This window comes from Tachyglossus aculeatus, chromosome 23, assembly GCF_015852505.1.
Source record: "Tachyglossus aculeatus isolate mTacAcu1 chromosome 23, mTacAcu1.pri, whole genome shotgun sequence".
Lineage (NCBI taxonomy): Eukaryota > Metazoa > Chordata > Mammalia > Monotremata > Tachyglossidae > Tachyglossus > Tachyglossus aculeatus.
Window position 1 is genome coordinate 6,686,123 of NC_052088.1, and position 6,846 is coordinate 6,692,968.

The 6,846-nt window shown below is 44.5% G+C and overlaps 1 non-coding gene across 1 annotated transcript; it reads right to left on the minus strand.

Moving 5' to 3' along the window:
* Window positions 1–6,475: 6,475 nt before the first annotated feature.
* On the minus strand, window positions 6,476–6,613 carry LOC119944842. Its single transcript, XR_005455990.1, has one exon. It is a non-coding gene; the product is annotated as a small nucleolar RNA SNORA7 (small nucleolar RNA).
* Between the last annotated feature and the right edge of the window lie 233 nt (window positions 6,614–6,846).

The window sequence follows — 6,846 nt, forward strand, 5'->3', positions numbered from 1 at the left end:
TGGACACATTTTCCGGGAAGTACGCCTCTTCCTGCATTTCTTTTGTTTGTGGGAGGAAGCAGAGGATTTGAGGGGTGTCATCAAAAAGCAGGATGCCTTTTAATTACTCCCTAGCTGTCTCAGAGCCATAGCATCTGACCGTGCTGGTAGGACACGCTTGGGCTGCTGTTATTGCCAGAAAGCTCTTTAAAAGCCCCTGGTTCTTTAATGACATTATATAATCAGGATCTGGGTTTTAGGCCTCGCTCTAAGAGGAACTTGTTAGTACCCCACTGACTGGTGAATGTGCTTTTGAATTAAGTCAGAGAAGAGTACGATTATGTAGCAGCTTGGCCAAGAACTCAGTAGAGAAACTGCCATGGAGTTCAGTCCGAGGCCGGAAGTCTATAGATGCAAATCCCTAAGCAAGAAGTTGGGCTCATCCCGTTTCTACCTCAACTGGAACTATGTATCACCTAGGACTTCTGAAAGCCAATATTTAAATTTCCCACATGGCTCATTTTCTGTGACAACCGCCCACCCTTCATAAAAACAGATGAGTTCCCTTCTCCTCACGTATTTTCCCACTTGACTCAATCAGCCGCAGTTTCATTCAGTCGTATTTATTGAGCGCTTACTGTGTGCCAAACACCGTACTTAGCACCTGAGAGAGTACAATATAAGAAAAAACTGAAACAAAACATTCCCTGCCCACAACGAGCTCACAGATCCCTCCATCACCGAAAATTTCTTCCGAAGGGGCGTGTTGGAAAAGTGATTCCCGTTGGGGGAATTAGACCAGGGATGGAACACTCACTTAAACTGGGGCGACTGGATTCCAGGGAATATTCCCCTCGGATTCTGGGAGAATGTGTTCTGGAACGGGCCTTGACAAACACATGGACAAAACACAGACCTGCTTCCTCCTGCTAATCAATGAAAAAAAAAAGAAAAATATGCTGTCAACTCCTCAGCAACAGCTTAAAGAAACAAGAGCAGGAACCCAGGAACAGATGGAGCAGTGAGCTCAATTAAAGACACTCAAGTTTCAGCCTCAGGCCCACAACTGACTTACTGAAACAATTCATCTCCCTCTTTTGCAATGATAAAATGAGAATCAGAATGAGCCTAGTCCCCAGAAAATTTGTGAAGGCAGATTAATAAGTAATTTCCTCGAGTTCATGAAGCATGTCTACCTACTCTTTTGTAGTGTACTCTGTCTCAACCACTTAGTACAGTGCTCTGCACACAGTAAACGCTCAATAAATACCGTTGATTGACTGATGCAGGCAAATATGTTTATATATATATATATATATATATATATATATTTATAAATGGTATTTGTTTTGCACTTATTAGGTGCCAGGCACTGCTGTAAGCACTGAAATAGGTATAAAATAATCGGATTGGACGCAGTCCCTGTCCCACATAGGGCTCATAGTCTCAATCCCCATTTTACAGATGAGATATCAGGCCCAGAGAGGTGAGGTGACTTGCCCAAGGACACACAGCAGACAAGTGGCAGAGCCGACTCCCAGGCCCGTGCTCTAAGTACTGGGCTACGCTGCTTCTCTATATTCATTCATTCATTCACTAGTATTTATTGAGCGCTTACTGTGTGCAGAGCACTGTACTAAGCGCTTCGGAAGTACAAGTTGGCAACATATAGAGACGGTCCCTACCCAACAGTGGGCTCACAGTCTAGATAATACGCGTATACAATCGTCTACCGTGTCACCGATTCCAGCGAGCAAAACTCAACCGGCGTGTGAGTGCAGAGGAAGAGAAGGAGGTGGGGAGGAACAAGAAATGGGATTCAGAGAGTGGGAAGAAATCAAAGTGAAACATGATTTGGCTGAGAGAAAAGCTGAGACTTGAGCCGGAAACAGGCCAGACTGAGGCTGGGAGGAGAGGGAGGCCGCAGAAGCCCAGAGCTAGGAGCAGCTTGGAGCTGAGGGATCCAGGTGTCGTGCGTTGGCGTTCTGGGTTCTGTGAGGCATCTAGTGTGTAGTCCAAAGGCCTAGCGTTGACCCACGTTCTTGGCTTCTGCTTAGTTGGTTTGGCCTCCATGTGCACACTGGGACCTTGGCTAGCCTGCAAACCAAGCCGGATGTCACATTCATTCATTCATTCATTCATTAACCATATTTATTGAGCGCTTAGTGTGCACAGAGCAGTGTATTAAGCGCTTGGGAACAACATGGTGTAGTGGAGAGAGCATGGGCCTAGGAGACCGAAGGGCATGGATTCTAATCCTGATTCCTCCACTTATGTGCTGTGTGACTTTGGGCGAGTCACTTCACTTCTCTGTGTTTCGGTTACCTGATCTGGAAAATGGGGATTGAGACTGTGAGCCCCACATGGGATAGGGACTGCGTCCAACCCAATTTGCTTGTAGCCCAGTGCTTAGTACAGTGCCTGGCAAATAGTAAGTGCAAGCAGCGTGGCTCAGTGGAAAGATCACAGGCTTGGGAGTCAGAGGTCATGGGTTCGAATCCCAGCTCCGACACTCGTCTGCTGTGTGACCTTGGGCAAGTCACTTCACTTCACTGGGCCTCAGTTACTTCATCTGTAAAATGGGGATTAAGACTGTGAGCCCCATGTGCGACAACCTGATCACCTGATCACCTTGTATCTCCCCCACAGCGCTTAGAACAGTGCTTCGCACATAGTAAGCCCTTAACAAATGCCATCATCATTATTATTATCGTTATTATGGGTAATAATGGGTAACATTATGGGTAATAATAACAATAATAATGGTATTTGTTAAGTGCTTACTATGTGCCGAATACTCTTCTAAGTGCCAGGGTAGATACAAGGTAATCAGGGGGTCCCACGTGGAGCTCACAGTCTTAACCCCCCATTTTACAGATGAGGGATCTGAGGCACAGAGAAGTCAAGTGGCTTGCCCAAGGTCACATAGCAGACAAGTGGCAGAGCCAAATTAGAACCCAAGTCCAAAGGAGATGAGTGGTAGGAGGGAGATGGGGCGATAACTGGAGGGAGCCCTGTGATTAAGGGAGGTTTTTTCTTTAGGATAGGGGAGACGTGAGCATATTCGAAAGCAGTGGGGAAGAAGCCATTGGAGAGCAAACAGTTGAAGATGGCAGTCAGGAAGGGAAGAAGGGAAAGGGCAAGTATTTTGATAAAGTGTGAGGGAATGGGGTTGGAGGCTCAGATTGTGGGCATGGATTTTGAGAGGAGATGGGAGATCTGCTCTTGATACTGCTGGGAAAGATGGGAAAGTCAAAGAAGGGGCAGGAGGATGGGGGGTCTGGAGAGGAGCAGGAGGGATTTTAGGGAGATTTCTCCTGATGCTTTCAATGTTCTCAATAAAGCAGGTAGCCAGGTCATTAGGGGCAAGCGATGGGGCACGAGAAGGTTGCTATTGCTTAATTCTTCCTGCCAAGGAGTGAGAACAAAGTGCTTTTTAGTCACCTAACCCAGAATCCCCCAGGCAGCCATGTCTTCACCTTCAACTTCTCTGGGCCTCAGTTCCCTCATCTGTAAAATGGGGATTAAGACTGTGAGCCCCCGGTGGGACAACCTGATCACCTTGTATCTCCCCAGTGCTTAGAACAGTGCTTTGCACATAGTAAGCGCTTAACAAATACCATCGTTATCAGTGGGGTTTTTTTGTTGCATCTGCCGGCAGGCTCCTTCTCCTGAGAAGAATCGTTTTCTGGATTTGGAACCCAGTTTTCACATATTTCAGATCAGTAATAACAATGAGAACTGTAATTCACCCAGGATTCACAAGCTGTCTCCTCCTTACCTATCTGGTCTCTTTTCCCAGTATACCCCATCTTGGATTCTTCACTCCACCCAAGCCAACCTCCACTTTACTTTGTTCTTGACTCTCCAGATTTTGGCGCAGATTTTGTTGTGGGCAGAGAATGTGACTACCAATTCTTTGATATTGTTATATCATACTCTCCAAAGCGCTTAGTACAGTGCTGTGCACACAATAAGTGCTCAATAAATGCAATTGATTGATTGATTGATTGCTACTTCACACCCTTCCCCTTTCACAGAACTAAAACCATCTCCTCCAGGAGGACTGTCCAAAAAAAAAAATAATAATATGGTATTTATTAAGTGCTTGCTATGTGCCAGGCACTGTACTAAGTGCTGGGGTGATTACAAGTTAATCAGTTGGACAGAGTCCTTATCACCATCTTCCTGGACATGTCATTCCACTAACCACTCTCCATTTAGGTTTGTTTATATACCACTTGTTCATTCATTCTTTTACTTGTGTTTGATTTTATCAGTTGCTTCTATGGCTTATGCTTGACCCCGTTGATTTATACTTTACTCTGGTCCCAGATTATATTCCTTTACAATTGTTTCTGGCAGTTTCTCCCATCAGATGGTTAGCTCCATAAGGCTGAGGATAATAATAATAATAATAATAATAATAATAACAATGACATTTGTTAAGCGCTTTTTAGGTGCAAAGCACCTAATAATGATAACAACAATAATAACAGCAATAATGGAATTTTTAAGCACTTACTATGTGCCAAGTGCTGTTCTAAACTTTGGCTAGATTCAAATTAATGAAATGGGACATGATAACAATAAATCCTAATAATTATTATTATAATAATTCTGTTATTTGTTAAGCTCTTACTGTGTGCCAGCCACTCTACTAAGCACTGGGGTAGATATAGGTTAATTGGGTTGGACACAGGCCATGTCCCACTTGGGGCTCACATTCTTAATCCCCATTTTACAGGTGAGGTAACTGAGGCACAGGGAAGTTAAGTGACTTGCCCAAGGTCACCCAGCAGACAAGTGGCAGAGTTGGCATTAAAACCCAAGTCCTCCTGTCTCCCAGGCTTGAGCTTTATCCATTAGGCCATTTTTCATTCATTCTTTTGCTTGAGTTTGATTTTATCAGTTGCTTCTGTGGTTTATGCCTGACCCCCGTTGATTTCTAGTTTACTCTGTTTACAATTTGTTTCTGGCAGTTTCTCCCATCAGGTGGTTAGCTCCATAAAGAGCTCCTCAAGGGGCTCACAATGTAAGTTGGAGGAGGTGGGATTTTAGGAGTAATTTGAAGGTGGGTGAGAGCTGGGAACTGGGAAGGAATTCCTACCCTGGGGAACAAGGTATGCAAAAGAGAGCATCAATTTGCTGTTCCTTGGAATTTGTTCACATATCACAACCTTTTGTTTTCTTCTCTCTTTTTTATTTTTAATGGTATTTCTTAAGCATTTACTATGCACCAGGCTAAGTGCTGGGGTAGATACAACTAATTAGGTTGGACACAGTCCCTGTCCCTTATGGGGCTCACAGCCTTAATCCCCATTTTTACAGATGGGGGAACTGAGGCACAAAGAAGTGAAGTGACTTGCCCAGGAGCGTAAGCTTGTTGTGGGCAGGGAATGTTTCTCCCAACTCTGTTGTATTGTGTTCTCCCAAATAGTTCAGTGCTCTACTCATACGGTAAGCGCTCAGTAAGTAGCACTGATTGATGCATCAGAGCTCATTTCCAGTTTATTCCTCTTGAAGTTGTCTATAGATCTCATTAGCTCGTCAGTTAGATGTCCCTTCCTGGCTACCCAAGGAGTCAGGTCTGTGACCAAGAGAACATCATTTAATTTCTCTGGGTTTCACTTTCTCCATATGCGAAATTAAAATCCTACATCTTCTCCCACTTTCTTAATAGGGAAGTTATGACAACAAATAATGTAATGAATGTGAAACATTTTGAGCTACCTAGAAAAAACCCTATATAAATGGGATTACTATTATTAAAGTAGATATTATGAGTCATAGATATTTATCCTTCATATTCAGAAATGTCGTATTGACCCATGAGAACTTATCCCTATAAATGCTTGTGACTTGAAAAGCTCCTGTGTGTCCGGCTCTCTATCCCACGCTATGTACAGGCAAAAATACTCTTTGCTTCACTGACGGGTTTAGATACAGTGTCTGCATTGCTTTCAAATCTGTGTCTTGGGCTCCTGAGATCTTCCTGAAGCCTCTTCTCTAGGACATCAGTCCCTCTCCTTATTTTGACTGATTTTAAAAATTTATTTGATGTTAGTATTAATAATGACAGTAAAGTAATAATGGCATTTGTTAAGCACTTACTATGAGTCAAGAACTGTACTAAACTCTGGGGTAGATAAAAGGTAATTAGGTCACCCCAGGGCTCACAGCCTAAGTAGGAGGGAGAACAAATACTGAACCCCCAATTTACAATCGAGGAAACTGAGGCTCACAGAAGTTGTGTCAAGCACTGTGGAACTAGGTTTATGCCATCGAGTCGTTTCCGACCCAAAGTGACACCATGGACACATCTCTCCCAGAATGTCCCGCTCTTCATCTGCAATCGTTCTGGTAGTGGATTCAATAGAGTTATCTTGCTATAAATACAGAAGTGGTTTACCATGACTGCCTTCCGTGTGGTAAATTTGAGTCTCTGCCCTCGACTCTCTCCCATGCTGCTGCTGCCCAGCACGGGGGAGTTTTGACTTGTAGCAGATTGCCTTCCACTCGCTAGCCACTGCCCAAGCTAGGAATGGAATGGGTAGGCCTCTGCTTGACTCTCCCTCCTGTAGCCGAGACTGGTAGAGGACTGGAAAGTCTCCAACTGCGACTCTTAGAGGGGAGCGCTGTGGGTAGATAGATGCTGATCAGATTGGACACAGTCTATGTCCCATACAGTCTTAGTCCCCATTTTAAAGATGAGGTAAATGAGGCACAGAGAAGTCAAGTGACTTGTCCAAGGTCACACAGCCAACAAGAGGGGGAGCCGGGATTAGAACCCTGATCCTTCTGACTCCCGGGGGTGTGGTCTGTCCCCTTGGCCACCCTGCTTCACAGTGTGCTTCTCTTGCTACC